The sequence below is a fragment of the Parambassis ranga genome, chromosome 5 (assembly GCF_900634625.1).
Source record: "Parambassis ranga chromosome 5, fParRan2.1, whole genome shotgun sequence".
NCBI classification, from domain to species: Eukaryota; Metazoa; Chordata; class Actinopteri; family Ambassidae; genus Parambassis; species Parambassis ranga.
The window spans coordinates 5,179,028-5,199,761 of record NC_041026.1 but is presented as its reverse complement, the minus strand read 5'-3'; the positions used below and the strand labels follow the sequence as shown (position 1 = coordinate 5,199,761).

The 20,734-nt window shown below is 45.6% G+C and overlaps 1 long non-coding RNA gene across 1 annotated transcript; it reads left to right on the top strand.

The window, feature by feature from the left end:
- Positions 1-10,581: 10,581 nt before the first annotated feature.
- Positions 10,582-20,519, top strand: LOC114435785 (uncharacterized). The gene is made up of 7 exons (XR_003670619.1): positions 10,582-10,805; positions 17,113-17,303; positions 19,774-19,824; positions 19,942-19,998; positions 20,100-20,162; positions 20,263-20,325; positions 20,431-20,519. It is a non-coding gene; the product is annotated as an uncharacterized LOC114435785 (long non-coding RNA).
- The last annotated feature ends 215 nt before the right edge of the window (positions 20,520-20,734 follow it).

The window sequence follows — 20,734 nt, the reverse complement described above, 5'->3', positions numbered from 1 at the left end:
CTCATTATATTAAGAAAGTGGAAATGACCAAAGAATATAAATATGGAGGTTTACAAGCCATAGACTTCGATTTCATAAAAGAAAACCCTGAAAATGAATTGGTTAAAATCCCTTTTAAATAGCAACACTTTTTGTGTTTATATTCCTAGAGAAATTTTCAAGAAATTAGGAGGTATAGAATTATTATTAAGATGTGACTTCATCATTCAAAGGTTACCTGTTAAACTCTCCCTTTTTCATCAACAAGTTCTTTTATATTGGAAAATGTTATACAATCATAATTTCACCCCACACAATACACCAATTTGGAACAACAGGTACATAGTGGTTAAAAACAAATCCTTTTACAACAAGGAACTGATGGATAAAAATGTTTGGTCTGTGGTTCATTTTCTTGATGGAGAAGGACGTATAATGTCCCATGAAAACTTTTGTTTGAAATATAATTTGAATATCAATCAAAAATCATTTAATTCAATAACCAGAGCTATTCCTGCTCCCTTTCTGGGCCTAATCAGAGGAAGCCTTTCAAATTCCTCGGTCGTCACTCCCTGTCTTCCACATCTTCTAGTGGGCGGATGTGACTTTGCTTCCACCAAATTTCCTGACAAAACAATTAGATTTTGATGATGTATATAGACATCAATTAGATTTTAGATGTATAACAAAATTTCTTATCCCCTTCGGTCATTCAGAAATTCAATTGGCCATGTGTTCACCAAGGACATTATACACTCCTTAAGAACAAAGTACTTAAAGTTCCCCATCACTCCTAAAGCTAAAGAAATGCATTTCAAAATACTGAATGGTGTGTATCCCTCGAATGAGTTTTTATGTCAAAGGTTTGGTTTTGACACAAATAGATGTTCTTTTTGTGACGATATTGAAACTACAGATCACTTATTTTTTCAATGCATGTTCTCAGAAGCTTTTTGGACTGATATTCATGACTGGCTTCATACCACTGTTCTACTTGAACCCTTCTGTCGTAATGATATTATTTTATTTCACAAAGTAAGGAATATGATTTCTTGATTAACAATATCCTCATCCTTGGGAAATTTCACATTCACAAATGCAAATACATGTCAGTTAAACCTAGGTTTTATGTGTTCCATAACGAATTTGTTTCCTTCACTAAAGCCCTTAAAATAATGAAAGGAAAGTATGCAATCAAACTTTTTAATTTGATTGACAGATTTAATTTGCTAAATAAGCCCTAGCATCTTCTTTATTTTTATATATTTATTTCTTTTTCTCTTAGTTTTAGGGTTTTTGTATTTGCACTTTACAACCCTGAAAGAGAAGCCTACATTATAAATGTATTGTTTTTTTCTGTTATATGCACCTGTTCTGTTTAAATGTCCATTATGAAGACATAATGCCATAATGTAATGTACATTTTGTCAATAAAAAAAAAATAAAAAATTTTCACCTTGATGAAAAAACATTGATCCTCTGTAAATAAATGTTGTTACACTGCAGTAATATTTAACATGATATATATTTAACTCTCTGTTTGTGTTCAGGCAGCTCTGATATAATGAATGAACTTCATGAATTTATTTTCGTCCACTGAATTGATTTTTTTTTTTAGTATTTGTGACATTTTCAGTCCAATAAAAACAGTTAAAGGACGTCACGTAGCTGTTTTGTTTCTTCTATTATCACTTGAATCTTTGCAGCAATAAATGTCAGGCTGTTTAAACATGTCCAAAATAATCTGTACAAATAATTTAATCCGCAGGTTTCCAAAATGTTTTTGATTTCCGCGCTCACAGATCCACGAACAGGCCCAAAGCTTTGCTGACACAAATTAAAACAAATAAATATTGAACCTGTTTAATCTTTATACCGGACAAGAGTTCCTCATTTAAATCACAATTTATTCACTTTTACATTCGCTTTTCTTTATTATTGGTTAGATTGTATTTTATTTTATTTACTTGCTAATTTACCTCATCTATCTATCTTATCTCTTATTTTTATCTTAGGCCTATTTATATTTTTAACCCGTTTCCGACCATCATGGAGCAGCTGAATATAAGCAAACCCCTCTCTCCGTCCTCCTATACTCATAGAGCAGGAGTAATCCCCCCGGTCCTCCGGCTGGGCTCCTTCCACGGTCAGGGTCAGGTCTCCCAGTGAACTCCAGTCAGAGTTCAGAGAGGCTCGTCCCTTAAACCCAGCTCCGTACCGGACCTCCCCGGAGGAAGCGTCCAGCTCCAGCACCGTCTCTCCGTTTCTGTCCCAGCGGACAGACTCCACAGACCGGCCCACGGTCTGACAGTAACACGGCAGCCTGAGCGTGCCCCCCTCAGACACGGAGAGGTTGTTGTTGGACAGGATGACCGCCTGCAGCTGGATGCTCTGCGTTAAAACTCCGCCGCACGTCAGCTCGTAGAACCCGCCGTCGTTGTAGTTGACGCGCTTCAGGAGCACAGAGGAGGCTGACCGGGACTCCACCCGGTCTCTGTACGTCTCTCCTGGAGTCCAAGCACCGTGGACACGGTCTGCCACAGTCAGGGGCTGGTCATTAGTCAGGTGGCTCAGCCTGAGGCTGGTTTGTGTATCACAGTCCTCACTCACCGACAACTTCACCGAGTCCCCCAGAAAAGTAGAGACGACTTCTCCAGAGAAGCACAGGACGGAGATAGGAAGAGCGCACAGAGAGAGGAGGAGAACCAGACCCATGCTCGAGACCTGGTTCTTATTAACAGATGCCGACAGTCTCCAACCTAGAGCGCTGAACACTACTGCGTCCGTGCCCGAGGATCACTTGAGACAAAATCCAAAGCTCTGAGAGAGCGGCCCCTCATGCCCAGCGATCTGACTGCTCATTGGCTGCTCACAATCGGCGGGGTGACATCAGCCAATGGCAACGTCCTGCCGCTGCAATTTGCACTTTGTGAGTCATCCACGGCTCTACACACACACACACACAGTCTCTCTCTCTCTCTCGCTCTCTCTGCGTTACTTCCAGACTAATGCATTTGTGAAACGGAAATGGTCACAGAGGACAGATCAGTCACATGTAGGATTTCTGAGTCAATGATTAAAAGTGAAGAAAATGTATTTGTCCTTTATCTTAAACACATACTGTAAAATAAAAACCTTAAGATTTAATGTATTTTTTTATTGGAAGTGGTCTGATGTGTGTGTGGCTGGTGTTTGTACACTGCCAGAGATTTGAAGAACGGGAGACACCTGTTACTCTAAAAATTGTTCGTGTCGGAGGTGGCGGTACTGAGTCAGCTCGAAGACTTCAAGCACCCCAATGATGTTAGGTGTGTGTGTGTGTGTGTGTGTGTTGGAGTCCAATAATACTTCATTAAACACTCAGAATTCACATGTTTATTCAAATTGGTGATAAAAATACAGTTTAGAACTAAGATTAAGATTAAGATTAACTAGAGTTCAGTGAGTCTCACACAGGGGACTCTGCGTCTCTCTGAGTTCTGGTTCCGTTGACTTCAGGACGCGCCACCTCTGAATATGCAGCACAGGGTCCACGTGAAGCGGACTCGGACTTGGAGCAGTAGGATTTCAGACACCGTCCGACCACAGCCAATAAAACACCAGCAGCTAAACAGAGCGCTGCTGTGACGCTGACAGACACCCAGCAGGATCCCGGTGCGCCTTCTGTGTCCACAGAGTCTCTGCTCACAGACACGGTGCTGCTGATGTGGTCCTGGTCTCTGTCTCTAACTTTCAGTCTCGCGGCTCCAGCGTGGACCCACTGTCCTCCCGTGAACACGGAGCACAGGTAATCCCCCTCATCCTGCCGCCGGACTGGCCTCAGAGTCAGAGACAAGTCTCCGTGGGAGAACCAGTCCGCTGACACAGACAGGCGGTCATCATCGGGGTCTTTACCGGAGGAGGAATCCTTCATCAACACGAGCTCTCCGTGTTTCTCCCACTTCACAGACCCACGCTGCGCGCCTGCAGGTTGATGGTAGCAGCGGAGGGTGGCCGTCTGTCCCTCTGTGACGCGTTCCTGGAAAGGAGCAACAACATGCAGCTGTATGTTCTCCTCGTTCCCTCCGCACCGGAACTCAAACACTCCTGTATCTGTGTAAAGGGTGCGGTCGAAGCTGACGGAGGAGTTCGGGCTGACCCGGTCCCTGTAGTCTGTGGCAGGCTCCCACACGCCCCCTTTGTGGACAGCCACCGTATGTGGAGTGTGAGTTATGTGGATCAGTTGTCCCGGTTCATCAGTCTTACAGTTCAGAGGAAAAGTGAACGGGTCTCCTACAAAAACCCGGACACCTCCTGCACCATGAAGGAGGGAGAGGAGGAGCGAGAAGACCGGCAGCAGCTCCATCAGGGACCTCTGGACCTGCTGCTGCGTGTGGGTGTAGTGTCTGTGTTTTATAGTGCAGTGCCGTGCTTGGAGGCAGTCCTTACATTATCGGAACTCTCAATGCGCATGCGTACCATCACACCAGCGCAGCCACAGTTCTACACCGTGACAAACTCGTCTCCTCCCACGCACATTCTCAGGCGTCCTTATGTCCTGACCTCCGGGTCTTTCGGCTTCATGTCGGTGTTTGGGCAGCACCGTACACCCGGACCTTTTCTTCATGGACTCATGTAATGAAATGTTTGGATCTGACAGCGTGGACTGAAGAGGATTCTTTCAGGTAACGTTAGCCACTCGTGCTAACTCGCTCAACAGCTTCTTTACCTGGATTTTTTTTTTTACATTTTTTTTTGTTGCTCCATTTCTGGCGCCCCGTGGATATACGGCGCATTTAATATTTGCATACAGCCTACTGCCTATGCCACGGGACAGCCCTGCAAAGTCATACAAAAAAAGTCCCGTGAGAAAGAAAATCTTTCAGTCTCACAGTCCTCCACGCTCACAACAAACCTCGTCTCTCCTCCTTTGCGCATTCAGGATTTTTCATGTCCTGATGTGCGGGCTGCCGTACGGCGGACCGTCTTTGTCCTTTTTTGATGTTTTCCAGTCATTGATTTTTAGTCTAAAATGTAACATTAATGTGGAAAGATGAATAAAAACATGACTGTAATGTGAATGAAGAGGCAGCGTCACTTTAATATAAATACATGTTATTACAGCACTCAGTGAAACACACCAATCAGACAAAACAGTTCATGATAAGTGACAATAATAAACTCCCGACCGTGGTTCCCACTGCGTGCGGATCCCGGATCCGTACGGAAACAAACAGACCGAAAACTCCGTGAAAGTCTCATGAGCCCACGCTGCGCCTTTCTCCTCCTGCAGTGTGCTGCTGTTCGCCAGAGTGCGGATCCGCTCTCTCTCTCTGAGCCACCCTCTCTCTGTGCGTAGGGTGTAAGTCACAGACACGTCCACTGGAGCATTAAAGACGCACGACAAAGCTGAAATTCGGCCCGACCCAAACATTCGTACGGCTTAAACTTCGCTTCAAAATCTCTCCAACCAACGCACAGTGTATCCGACCGACGGTACTTCTCCCGACCACACATGAACTCCGCCCCTCCAAACTCGCTCCTGTCTCAGTTGTGTCCCTGACAGCACAGAGAGAACTTCCGGAAAACCACAGTCGGCCTCTCTCCTCCTGCAGTGTGCTGCTGTTCGCGAAACAGAGTGCGGATCCGCTCTCTCTCTCTCTGAGCCACCCTCTCTCTGTGTGGAGGGTGGAAGTCACAGACACGTCCACTGGAGCATTAAAGACGCACGACAAAGCTGACATTCGGCCCGACCCAAACATTCGTACGGCTTAAACTTCGCTTCAAAATCTCTCCAACCAAAGCACAGTGTATCCGACCGACGGTACTTCTCCCGACCACACATGAACTCCGCCCCTCCAAACTCGCTCCTGTCTCAGTTGTTTCGCTGACAGCAGAGAGAGAACTTCCGGAAAACCACAGTCGGCCTCTCTCCTCCTGCAGTGTGCTGCTGTTCGCCAAACAGAGTGCGGATCAGCTCTCTCTCTCTCTCTGAGCCACCTTCTCTGTGTGTGTAGCTCGTCACAGACGCGTCCACTGGTGTGTTCTTACCTCGCAGCTCTCGGCTTTCAGTCTCACAGTCCTCCACGCTCACAACAAACCTCGTCTCTCCTCCTGCGCGCTTTCAGAATTTTTCATGTCCTGGTGTGCGGGCTGCCGTACGGCGGACCATCTTTGTCCTTTTTTGATGTTTTCCAGTCATTGATTTTTAGTCTAAAATTTAACATTTATGTGGAAAGATGAATAAAAACATGACTGTAATGTGAATGAAGAGGCAGCGTCACTTTAATATAAATACATGTTATTACAGCACTCATGAAACACACCAATCAGACATAACAGTTCATAATAAGTGACAATAAAAAACCCCCGACCGTGGTTCCCACTGCGTGCGGATCCCGGATCCGTACGGAAACAAACAGACCGAAAACTCCGTGAAAGTCTCATGAGCGCACGCTGCGCCTTTCTCCTCCTGCAGTGTGCTGCTGTTCGCGAAACAGAGTGCGTATCCGCTCTCTCTCTCTCTCTCTGAGCCACCCTCTCTCTGTGTGGAGGGTGGAAGTCACAGACACGGCCACTGGAGCATTAAAGACGCACGACAAAGCTGACATTCGGCCCGACCCAAACATTAGTACGGCTTAAACTTCGCTTCAAAATCTCTCCAACCAACGCACATCCGACCGACGGTACTTCTCCCGACCACACATGAACTCCGCCCCTCCAAACTCGCTCCTGTCTCAGTTGTTTCGCTGACAGCAGAGAGAGAACTTCCGGAAAACCACAGTCCGCCTCTCTCCTCCTGCAGTGTGCTGCTGTTCGCCAAACAGAGTGCGGATCAGCTCTCTCTCTCTCTCTCTCTGAGCCACCTTCTCTGTGTGAGTAGCTCGTCAGAGACGCGTCCACTGGTGTGTTCTTACCTCGCAGCTCTCGGCTTTCAGTCTCACAGTCCTCCACGCTCACAACAAACCTCGTCTCTCCTCCTGCGCGCTTTCAGGATTTTTCATGTCCTGGTGCGCCGGCTGCCGTACGGCGGACCGTCTTTGTCCTTTTTTGATGTTTTCCAGTCATTGATTTTTAGTCTAAAATGTAACATTAATGTGGAAAGATGAATAAAAACATGACTGTAATGTGAATGAAGAGGCAGCGTCACTTTAATATAAATTCATGTTATTACAGCACTCATGAAACACACCAATCAGACAAAACAGTTCATAATAAGTGACAATAATAAACTCCCGACCGTGGTTCCCACTGCGTGCGGATCCCGGATCCGTACGGAAACAAACAGACCGAAAACTCCGTGAAAGTCTCCTGAGCGCACGCCGCGCCTCTCTCCTCCTGCAGTGTGCTGCTGTTCGCGAAACAGAGTGCGGATCCGCTCTCTCTCTCTGAGCCACCCTCTCTCTGTGTGGAGGGTGGAAGTCAGAGACACGTCCACTGGAGCATTAAAGACGCACGACAAAGCTGACATTCGGCCCGACCCAAACATTCGTACGGCTTAAACTTCGCTTCAAAATCTCTCCAACCAACGCACAGTGTATCCGACCGACGGTACTTCTCCCGACCACACATGAACTCCGCCCCTCCAAACTCGCTCCTGTCTCAGTTGTTTCGCTGACAGCAGAGAGAGAACTTCCGGAAAACCTCAGTCGGCCTCTCTCCTCCTGCAGTGTGCTGCTGTTCGCCAAACAGAGTGCGGATCCGCTCTCTCTCTCTGAGCCACCCTCTCTCTGTGTGGAGGGTGGAAGTCACAGACACGTCCACTGGAGCATTAAAGACGCACGACAAAGCTGACATTCGGCCCGACCCAAACATTCGTACGGCTTAAACTTCGGGTCAAATCTCTCCAACCAACGCACAGTGTATGCCCGGCTTAAGGAGAGCTCCGACCGACGGTACTTCTCCCGACCACACATGAACTCCGCCCCTCCAAACTCGCTCCTGTCTCAGTTGTGTCCCTGACAGCACAGAGAGAACTTCCGGAAAACCACAGTCGGCCTCTCTCCTCCTGCAGTGTGCTGCTGTTCGCCAAACAGAGTGCGGATCAGCTCTCTCTCTCTCTCTCTCTGAGCCACCTTCTCTGTGTGTGTAGCTCGTCAGAGACGCGTCCACTGGTGTGTTCTTACCTCGCAGCTCTCGGCTTTCAGTCTCACAGTCCTCCACGCTCACAACAAACCTCGTCTCTCCTCCTGCGCGCTTTCAGAATTTTTCATGTCCTGGTGTGCCGGCTGCCGTACGGCGGACCATCTTTGTCCTTTTTTGATGTTTTCCAGTCATTGATTTTTAGTCTAAAATGTAACATTAATGTGGAAAGATGAATAAAAACATGACTGTAATGTGAATGAAGAGGCAGCGTCACTTTAATATAAATACATGTTATTACAGCACTCATGAAACACACCAATCAGACAAAACAGTTCATAATAAGTGACAATAATAAACTCCCGACCGTGGTTCCCACTGCGTGCGGATCCCGGATCCGTACGGAAACAAACAGACCGAAATCTCCGTGAAAGTCTCCTGAGCGCACGCCGCGCCTCTCTCCTCCTGCAGTGTGCTGCTGTTCGCGAAACAGAGTGCGGATCCGCTCTCTCTCTCTGAGCCACCCTCTCTCTGTGTGGAGGGTGGAAGTCACAGACACGTCCACTGGAGCATTAAAGACGCACGACAAAGCTGACATTCTGCCCGACCCAAACATTCGTACGGCTTAAACTTCGCTTCAAAATCTCTCCAACCAACGCACAGTGTATCCGACCGACGGTACTTCTCCCGACCACACATGAACTCCGCCCCTCCAAACTCGCTCCTGTCTCAGTTGTTTCGCTGACAGCAGAGAGAGAACTTCCGGAAAACCACAGTCGGCCTCTCTCCTCCTGCAGTGTGCTGCTGTTCGCCAAACAGAGTGCAGATCAGCTCTCTCTCTCTCTCTGAGCCACCTTCTCTGTGTGAGTAGCTCGTCAGAGACGCGTCCACTGGTGTGTTCTTACCTCGCAGCTCTCGGCTTTCAGTCTCACAGTCCTCCACGCTCAAAACAAACCTCGTCTCTCCTCCTGCGCGCATTCAGGATTTTTCATGTCCTGGTGTGCGGGCTGCCGTACGGCGGACCGTGTTTGTCCTTTTTTGACGTTTTCCAGTCATTGATTTTTAGTCTAAAATGTAACATTAATGTGGAAAGATGAATAAAAACATGACTGTAATGTGAATGAAGAGGCAGCGTCACTTTAATATAAATACATGTTATTACAGCACTCATGAAACACACCAATCAGACAAAACAGTTCATAATAAGTGACAATAATAAACTCCCGACCGTGGTTCCCACTGCGTGCGGATCCCGGATCCGTACGGAAACAAACAGACCGAAAACTCCGTGAAAGTCTCATGAGCGCACGCTGCGCCTTTCTCCTCCTGCAGTGTGCTGCTGTTCGCGAAACAGAGTGCGGATCCGCTCTCTCTCTCTGAGCCACCCTCTCTCTGTGTGGAGGGTGGAAGTCACAGACACGTCCACTGGAGCATTAAAGACGCACGACAAAGCTGACATTCGGCCCGACCCAAACATTAGTACGGCTTAAACTTCGCTTCAAAATCTCTCCAACCAACGCACAGTGTATCCGACCGACGGTACTTCTCCCGACCACACATGAACTCCGCCCCTCCAAACTCGCTCCTGTCTCAGTTGTGTCCCTGACAGCACAGAGAGAACTTCCGGAAAACCACAGTCGGCCTCTCTCCTCCTGCAGTGTGCTGCTGTTCGCCAAACAGAGTGCGGATCAGCTCTCTCTCTCTCTCTCTCTCTCTCTCTCTCTCTCTGAGCCACCTTCTCTGTGTGTGTAGCTCGTCACAGACGCGTCCACTGGTGTGTTCTTACCTCGCAGCTCTCGGCTTTCAGTCTCACAGTCCTCCACGCTCACAACAAACCTCGTCTCTCCTCCTGCGCGCTTTCAGGATTTTTCATGTCCTGGTGTGCGGGCTGCCGTACGGCGGACCATCTTTGTCCTTTTTTGATGTTTTCCAGTCATTGATTTTTAGTCTAAAATGTAACATTAATGTGGAAAGATGAATAAAAACATGACTGTAATGTGAATGAAGAGGCAGCGTCACTTTAATATAAATACATGTTATTACAGCACTCAGTGAAACACACCAATCAGACAAAACAGTTCATAATAAGTGACAATAATAAACTCCCGACCGTGGTTCCCACTGCGTGCGGATCCCGGATCCGTACGGAAACAAACAGACCGAAATCTCCGTGAAAGTCTCCTGAGCGCACGCTGCGCCTCTCTCCTCCTGCAGTGTGCTGCTGTTCGCGAAACAGAGTGCGGATCCGCTCTCTCTCTCTCTCTGAGCCACCCTCTCTCTGTGTGGAGGGTGGAAGTCACAGACACGTCCACTGGAGCATTAAAGACGCACGACAAAGCTGACATTCGGCCCGACCCAAACATTCGTACGGCTTAAACTTCGGGTCAAATCTCTCCAACCAACGCACAGTGTATGCCCGGCTTAAGGAGAGCTCCGACCGACGGTACTTCTCCCGACCACACATGAACTCCGCCCCTCCAAACTCGCTCCTGTCTCAGTTGTTTCGCTGACAGCAGAGAGAGAACTTCCGGAAAACCACAGTCGGCCTCTCTCCTCCTGCAGTGTGCTGCTGTTCGCCAAACAGAGCCTCCATCAGCACACTGCGCCTCTCTCTCTCTGTCGGCTCCTGTCTCAATTGTCTCGGGACAGAACACAAAGAATTTCGTCCAAACCAAAGTCCACACTGCGAATCACACTGAGTGGACCAGTGCAGACCGTGGAAAACTTCCACAGGTGACAGCGTGGACTGAAGAGGATTCTTTCAGGTAACGTTAGCCACTCGTGCTAACTCGCTCATCAGCTTCTTTACCTGGATTTGTTCACAGGGAGAAAAACTCGCAGTGGCGTCAAAACCAGTCTTAAAGTGTGTCGTGTGTTCACTAATGAAACTCTGTCCACGGTCTGTGGAAAATATGTTTCTGTGTTTGATGCTAAACTGAAATATTAAGGAAAGATCAGTGAAGCAGCTGCTACTTCCTCCTTCACCAGACTTCCGCTTCAAACTGCTCAAATGTGGATTTTAGAAGCAGCAGCTGGTTCTTCTGACTCCACACACACATCAGTTATTGATCAAGACTTTGCTGTGAGTTCGGCCACAGTTCGGCTCTATTATCAGGGTTTCCTATACATAGACACGATTTTATATCATAGCTGTCCTTCCATTCAGGGAGACGGTCAGTGTTATTATAATGGAACATTAACTCAGCACAGACAGCTGCTAACATCAGGCGGTTTGAAGTGAAACGCGGGTACGGTCGAGATAAACTACGTCATATGCCCATAGTCACATAAAGAATAATAATAACACCAAAAGCTGTTTATTTATGAGTTAGCTGCCTTGTTGTGCCTTTAGCTCCACGTATCTAATTATAGTATTTAAGTCATTATATTATTCTACTTATTTGAACCTTTATTTGGCCAGAAGCTGTCATCCTACATCACAGGAGCGGGCTGACAAATGGGCTGAGGTCAGTGTTGAGTCCATAGTGAAATAAAAACCTTCAGATTCAGCTGTTTGTGTAATCCATTCCTTAAATGACAGAATCCAAAGATTAGAACTAAACTAGGCACAAATTCAGCTAAAAACGGAGTCATTCATGAATAAAGCCAGGTCTTCCTCCGATATGAAGTCCAGCTATGTGTATGAGCAGACTCATTGTCCTGGCCTGTGATGTATGAGCTGAGGTGGGGAAGGTCCAGGCCACTGGTCTCATCCCCCAGAACTAACTGAGAGAATTAAGGTCTAACTGAATACATTCAAAATGCTTCTTATAGCTTTAAAACTGTCATTAGATAAACTGCAGGTTTATATTTACCCTGTAGAAACCCTGATGACCGACTCCCGACTGATGCGACACCAGCTGCCACCACACACTGAAACACTGAAACAGAGAAACACTGAAATCTAATTAAAACGTGCCGAAAAGCCACGAAAAGTCTGCTGTTTAGTACCGTCACACACACACACACACACACACACACACACACACACACACACACACACTCTCTCTCTCTCTTTGCGTTTCTTCCAGACTAATGCGTTTGTGAAACGGAAATGGTCACAGAGGACAGGGCAGTCACATGTAGGATTTCTGAGTCAATAATTTAAAGTGAGGAAAATGTCTTTGTCCTTTATTTTAAAGACATACTGTAAAATAAAAACCTTAAGATTTAATGTAATGAACAGAAACACCGTTACAGACGCAGCGCGGCCTGTGAAGAGCTGTAAGGTGTTTTAACAGGATAACAGCAGTTTACAGGCCGCGCTGCGTCTGTAACAGTGTTTCTGTTCATTACAGTAAATCTTAAGGTTTTTATTTCACAGTATGTCTTTAAAGGATTGATGCTAAATTCTGGGATTCTTTGGTGTTGGAGGATGATCGTGGACTTCAGGCCTGCTGAGCTCAGGGATGGTTTTATACAGAAGAAAGCAGCAGAATGAGGATAAACCCTGAAATAGCTCCATGTTCCCCTCTCTCACATTTGGAGTTTGACTTTAAATCTGTCTTTTATTTATTGGTTTGATATGAGAGTCAGCTGCTTCTTATTGTCTCTGTGTGTGTTTGATCGTTCTACATGTTAATATCCTTGAATTTACATGTTGATGAAGATTCTCAGTCATCCAGGTCATCATACGTAGAGAAGATTGAAGCAAGGCGTCTGGACTTGTAGAGTTTTCTAGAAGACGTTTCGCTGCTCATCCAAGCAGCTTCATCAGTTCTAACTGTTTGGTGGGGAAACATGGTTTATATGTGGTTACAGACCTCAGTGGGTGGGTCTGTCAAGGGCCACAGAGCAGACACCATCCTGCAGAAAGCCCAGAACCAACTCCTCAACGAAAGGATCAGACAGATCAACTTCACCATAGACACTCTCATGGTCACCACGGAGCAGACAAGATCACAGCTTGCCACCCTCCTACCCAGCGAAGTCATGGATGAAGTCATCAAACTGACTGAAAAAGTCCAGACGGCACAGCACACCAGGGGTAAGGAACGACAAAAACGCAAATTCCATAAATTGAAAACTGTTTTCTCTGTTAAAAATACAGCTAACCTTCACACATGGAGGAGGGAAGACCACTCACTGCCACAGCAGGACACCCAGGACAAATGGGTAAAGAACCTTTCAGACAGACAACTGAGCCAGCCGGAAAAAGACGTGTTGGCCAAAGGACTCAACTTTGCCATCTCGCCAGAGCAGATTCCAGTGGTGGACCTCATCACAGCCACAGAGTCAGCCATCAAGAACAACAACCTGACAGACACAGAAGCTGAGCAACTCCGCTTGAAGGTCACAGCCACACTCTCCACTGCTAAATCACCGCCATCCAACCTCTCCAGTGATGAAAGGAAGGCCCTGATTGCACTACAAAAGGACCGGGACATCACCATCTTATCAGCAGACAAAGGAAGATGCACAGTGGTGCTCAACACACAGGACTACCACGCCAAAGTGACAGAACTCCTCAGTGACACAGCCACATATGAGACACTGAAGAGGGACCCCACCGGAAACTACAAGAAGAAACTAGTCAGCTACCTACAAAAACTGGAGAAGGACCAAATCATCAACCGCAAGCTCTATTTTCGACTGTATCCGGGGGAAGCCACTCCACGCCTGTATGGACTCCCCAAGATACACAAGGAAGGAGTCCCCCTCAGACCCATCGTCAGCAGCACAAACTCAGTCACATACAACGTGGCTAAGCACTTGGCTGAACTCCTGACACCACTGGTAGGTGACACACCACATCACATTCACAACTCGCAGGACTTTGTGAACAAGGTGGAGAAGATCCAAATGGACCCAGATGACACCATGGTCTCATTTGATGTCACCTCCTTGTTCACCTGCATCCCTACATCAGAAGCCACAGAGATGGTAAGGACTTGCCTCACACAAGACAGCACACTCAAGGAGAGAACCAACCTAACGCCAGACCACATCTGTGACCTGCTGGACCTCTGCCTGACCACCACTTATTTCCAGTACAATGGGAACTTTTACAGACAGAAGCACGGCTGTGCGATGGGATCACCTGTGTCTTCTATTGTGGCCAACCTCTACATGGAAGAAGTGGAGAGAAGAGCCCTGAGTTCCTATCCTGGAACCACCCCCACCCACTGGTTTAGATATGTGGATGACACCTGGGTCAAAATCAAGACTAACGAAGTGGAACGGTTCACAGAACACATCAACGCAGTGGATAACAACATCAAGTTCACTCGGGAGGACACCAAGGACAACAATCTGGCCTTCTTGGACTGCACAGTACATATTGAGGAGGACAGGAGCCTCAATGTGGAAGTGTACAGGAAACCCACACACACGGACCAGTACCTGTTGTTTGATTCACACCACCCACTGGAACACAAACTGGGAGCCATCAGGACCCTGCAGCACAGAGCACAAACTGTACCCACCAGCTCAGAGGGGAAGAAGAAGGAGCAACACCACATCAGGAAGGCCCTGCAAACATGTGGCTACCCGAAGTGGGCACTCATCAAAGCCACAAAAACAAGACCCCCCAACAACAAGAAGAAGGACAACACCAGGCGGAGAAAGAACATCTCCATTCCATATGTGTCAGGAGTATCAGAGAAACTCCGCAGGATCTTCAACAACCATGACATCCCGGTCCATTTCAAACCTATGACAACACTGAGACAGAGACTGGTTCACCCGAAGGATAAGATTCCCAGGGAGAAACACAGCAATGTGATATATGCAGTCCAGTGCAGTGAGGAATGCTCTGATCTGTACATTGGAGAAACTAAACAACCACTCCACAGAAGAATGGCTCAGCACAGGAGAGCCACCTCTTCAGGACAAGACTCAGCTGTTCACCTCCACCTCAAAGACAAAGGACACTCCTTTGAGGACAACAACGTTCACATTTTAGACAGGGAGGAAAGGTGGTATGAAAGAGGAGTCAAGGAAGCCATCTATGTTAAGCTGGAAAAACCTTCCCTTAACAGAGGTGGTGGCCTCAGACATCATCTTTCTACCACATACAATGCAGTGATTCCATCCATTCCCAGGAAGTTTACACATACTCACAGTAAGAACAAAGGGCTGTCAATCAGTCCCCCTCCGGCAGTTTCATAGTCGTTAGCCAGTCGTTAGACTCACCTGGCCCAGTCAGCCAGAACATCACAGGTAAGTATGGAAACATTTAGTGCTATTGTTTGTAAGTTTTTTAAAGTTTTACCCAGACCCACCCACTGAGGTCTGTAACCACATATAAACCATGTTTCCCCACCAAACAGTTAGAACTGATGAAGCTGCTTGGATGAGCAGCGAAACGTCTTCTAGAAAACTCTACAAGTCCAGACGCCTTGCTTCAATCTTCTCTATCCTTGAATTTATCTCGTTGAATTGACTTTTTTAGTATTTGTGACATTTTCAGTCCAATAAAAATAAAGGGTTGTAAAGGTTGCCTCATAATCACCTTTTTACATGGCTGTTTTGGAAATGAGAGAAAAGAGGTTATTATTTCTCATCACGTATAAATGTCATGTATGTATATTTGTCACCTGCCAATCTACGCTGCGGAGGTGTGGGATCCCTGTGCGGAACATTTAAATGTCTCTACGGAGGACACACGGGAGGACACAGGAGACACACGGAAGACACAGGTGGACGAGTGGACCTTTTCCTGAAAGACGCCGGCATGTGGAGCAGCGTTTGGGCCTTTTCCCTGGCTGGATTTACCGCGATTTAAGTGGAATCACCAAAGACAGTGGATTACCCCAGGACTAAAAAAGGATTTTACCCGAACGACTGGAGTTTGGTGAGATCGCGTTTTATTCTTTTTTAATGGAGCGACGTCTCACCGAGGAACTGCTGATCTAGTCCTCACGGAGGGACACAGGTTCATTTGGACCGTTCTCTCGAACTCCGAACTGGAAATATTCTGTATATATTATTTGGGAACTGATCGGGTTGCACTAAACTCTGGGTTACAGGGGAGAAACTTTGGGGAAAAAGACCGGTTGTGTCGCGCTGCTTGTGTGCACGAGCTGATCACCTGTGCTCTGCCTACAATACAGCGTGAACTCTAAACAATCGATTTCTGGCTCCTCTGTGTTTTTGTAAATATTATTGGGATTTTGGTGTGGTGTGTGTGGCCTAGCCTGGCGGTTTTTTATTAACGGATAAACCAGCAGCAGCAAAATAAGACCCGCCCGTGAGAATAGCGCGTGGTGGCGTTTTCCTGATTTTTAAAAAACAGGTGAATTGTTACAAAATGACGTCACGTGGCTGGTTTTGTTTCTTCTATTATGAATTTAATCCGCAGGTTTATGAAATGTTTTTGATTTCCGCGCTCACAGATCCACGAACAGGCCCAAAGCTTTGCTGACACAGCAGCGTGTTCACACAGGCTGTAAATTAAAACAAATAAATATTGAACCCGTTTCATCTTTATACCGGACAAGAGTTCCTCATTTAAATCACAATTTATTCACTTTTACATTCGCTTTTCTTTATTATTGGTTAGATTTTATTTTACTTTATTTACTTGCTAATTTACCTCACCTTATTTTAAAGGCTATTTTTATCTATCTTATCTCTTATTTTTATCTTAGGCCTATTTATGTTTTTAACCCGTTTCCGACCATCATGGAGCAGCTGAATATAAGCAAACCCCCCATGGGATTAATAAAGTATTTCTGATTCTGAATTAGTTCTTGTTGGAGTGTAAATCCACTCATGTCCTCCTAGAATCAGAAAAAGATGAAAGTGTGTAGTGTTTAACACAGGTGTGTGTGTGTGTGTCGTGGAATGGTTGAATTTAATGACATGTTTATATTTGTTTGTTCTTTCTTTAAATCACAGCGTCTGTAATGTATCGTTTATTTTGCTCAACTTTACTTTTAAGAGATGTTTTATTTTAAAGCAATGTAAAAAACACTTGTGAGCCTAATAGAGGCAGGAGTAGAAAGAAAGAGAGGAGGTCTAAACTAGAAGGTCTAAGGAGCGGCTGAAAGAAGCACAAAATAGACAGAGAGGCAAGGGAGAAGCAGCCGGACGACGGCTACTCAAAGTTTCTGATGTGCATTTTTCTAGGGAAGAAGATGACTTAATGTACGTTGTATCGGAGAAGGAATCCACTCCCGGGACCCAGCGCTGACCCCCGACCTTATCCTCAGCCACCGCAACAGCTGCACCTCCTCCTCTCCTACCACCCCACACACAACAGACATCACTAATCTTTCTGGCTGTCAAATTCCACGAGAAGAAGACGCCTCAACAACAAGGTCAGGAACAGTTTTTCTGCTTTAAACATAATGAAAAATAAAGAAAAAACTGCTAGAGACAATGTCAGCTCATGAATCTAACACTGAAACCAAAACCGCTAAAATGGTGAATAAAGAAGAATAGGGGTACCAAACGCCATGCCAATACGTAAAACTAAACCATGTACAGGCCATGATCGTGGAAAGTGATGTAGAACCAAAATGTGCATCACTTACAAATACCAAAGAGAATGCTATTCATGCAGAGGATGTACTAAAGTGGGACCCAAAGGAAAATGGTGACATATTATAAATATTTATCATTGATGATAATAATGTGGATGATGATTCTGGTGCCTGTGACACTTATTTCAGAGGTAACATGGCAAGAGGAGGGCAGCATGGAAGAGGAAAAGGGGAGAGGAATGGAGGGGAGGACAGGGGAGGGGAGATGTGTGCTACAAATGCAGAAAAGCCAGACATTGGGCACAAATCTGTAAAGTGAGAAAAGGAGAAAGACAGGATGGAGGGGGAGATGGCTGGCAACCCCGGGATGGATCAGCAGGTCAAGACATGAACACACACATGTTCTAACTGACGAAAAGTTTTCACCTTCACACTTAGCACACTCACACCAAGGCGAGACAAATGATGATGTTGATGTTATTGAGCTGCACCACCTAGAGACATTGTTGAATCTCTCTGCCACAACTGTTCAAAACAAAAGGTCTACAGATTGTGTGTCAGCTAGTGGTCAAATCGGAGTTTTAATCTGCAACGCTCAAGGTTACAGACCCAGTTTCAGGAATGAGTATAAAGTGTTCTTTTGTGCTGTGTGACTTTTGCCCTGTTAACCTCCTGGGGAGAGATCTGATGGCAAAATAAGGAATTGAAGTTATTCCTACCCCAGCAGGCATGTGGACACCGAACCAAATTATTATTACAGTTTAGATATGACTAATAATGGACCTGAAGCGGTTGTAAATGATTTACTAAAACTCACAGAAAGTATAGTTCTCTACTGCCATCATTCAACAACCCAAAGACGTGCATTGTACAATGTATCACTGAATACACACATGGGCTGGACAGCTTATATGAGCACAGATTCTAGTTACGTGTGTACCGTCAACACCTGTAAAGGCTGCATCTGAGTCACAATTTTGAGAAATGTTTTTGCTTTCGTCTGAGGAGGAAGATGCTTAAAGTATAGTGCCTAATAGTCTGTGGTCTACTGGGCCAGCAGATATTGGGACTATGAATGATACTGAGCTTGTAAAATAACACCTAAAGGTTCTTGCAGGCCTTTTCAAAGACAATACCCCATAAGGCCAGGAGCAGCTGAGGGCATTAGGCCCAGCATTAAGGCCCTCATTGAGTCTGGTGTTATCAGAGAATGTGCTGATTCTCCTTGTAACACACCCTTTGTAATGACTTGATTTACCCTAACCTAACAACAAAAAAATAAATCAGTCACTGCCACCAAACCTCCCCACCAAACAGTTAGAACTGATGAAGCTGCTTGGATGAGCAGCGAAACATCTTCAAGAAAACTCTCCAGTCTTCTAGACGCCTTGCTTCAAGAAGATGAATGTAAATACCTGTGCTGTGTCTCTGTCCATGGTGCTGACTGTGGAGCCGGCAGCAATGCTGGAGCTGTCCGAGGTGCTGACAGTGGAGCCGGCAGCAGTGCTGGAGCTGTCCGAGGTGCTGACTGTAGTGTCTGCTGTGGGGAATGCTCAGCCTGTGTCAGATATTCTTATTTAATTTCAAAAAGAAAGACAAAAACACCTTTTTTGACCATTTGCTTCCCTGCAGCTCACATTAGCTTCTCTCAAAGCTCCTGTGTAGGTTTATAAGCAGAGGCAGATTCACCACTCAGACTCCAACAACAATAGGACTTAGGAAAAAAGTGCACAGTGCAGCAATGTATTTTGTGAAGTCTAAACCTCCCAAAATCCTGTAAAGAGCAGGACTGTCTCCTAAACACCAAACCAGCAAGCTAGAAAACAGTCGGTTATCAATCTTCCATTCTTTGAGTTAAGCTGGAGCTACTAGCCAAGAAACAGCTGCTACCCCTACTGTGACCTCAGTTATGGAAGAAGAGTGACTTTAAATCACAAAATAAAATATATCACAGCTGAACGACATGGTTCAGCAGCTCCTTGCTACTTGCCACTTCCAATAAATCTATAGCAGTTAGACATGTGGTCTGGCTATGGCTGTGTGCACGCATTGATATGCTCCTAAGCTACAGTCCCTGTGCCAGCTACTGGCCAGAGGAGTTCTCTTTTGTATATGTGTGTTTTGGTGTTCTCTTCTGGCCATGCAGGACAATTTTATTTATCCTTCTGTGTGAAAACAAAAGTCAAACCTCAGACTTATCAATCAGCAGTTGTGTCAAATGTAACACTTCCATGTCTTGTTAGCTGTTTGTAATTCACATGATGTGATAATAACTACTAACCTCATCTCGATTCTCACTCTGTAGGTGATGTGTCTGTCTATGAAACAATCAAAGAGGCTGAAAACACAGAACATGGTACAGTATACAGCGAGATGTTTTGAGTCCAGACAAGTTACAGTTACAAATACTACAATGATATGTTTAAGGTCACAGTAACATGTTGACATTCTAAAGTGTAACTATATGTTTCAGGTGAATCCAGTGACGTCACATATTCTTTGATTGGAATTAAAAATGTGACTAAGAAAGGTGAGCACCACATACAGCAGCTGGAAAAGCTAACAGCACATAGGTGCTTTAAAATGCCAGTAATACCTGAAGAAAGCTCATTCATCTGGGTCTTTTAACAGGGAAGAAGCAGAAACCAGTGGAGAGCTGTGTTTACTCAGACGTGAAGATAAGATCATCTGCAGGTACACGGCGTTACAACAACTGTTAATAAAGTATATTTGTGATTTTATTCTCTCTGCTGTGAAGTCACTTTTCAATACTGCCACATGTTTATATTCACAGGACAACCAGCCCCTGCTGCTGCAGCTGATAGAGCTGTTTATGCTGATGTCAGACGAAGGACAGGTCTTTGTGCAGCAACAATACAACATGCATGTTTAGATTTGTCAGTGTAACAGTTCACTTGTACAGATTGTTGACCCTGCATCTCTGTCTTTATTTCTTTTCCAGATCAATAAAGAGTTCAGGATCAATGAAACCAGCAGGATGGATGACAAAAATGCTCCTAATTTAATAATCACATCATGAATAAAATACAGAATTTAACACACATTTATTCTCCTGTTTATAATGTGAATATCCCCATTGTAAGTTGATACACTTTACAAAACACATCAGTTTGTGGTAGTTCATCTTCATACAGGTATTTGTGTAATTATAGTAATTTGTTGTGTTTCTATGTATGATGTTACATTAATGTTTAATTGTTGATAAACTCTGAAGCTGAAAGCTTACAACAGACCAGACATTGTAC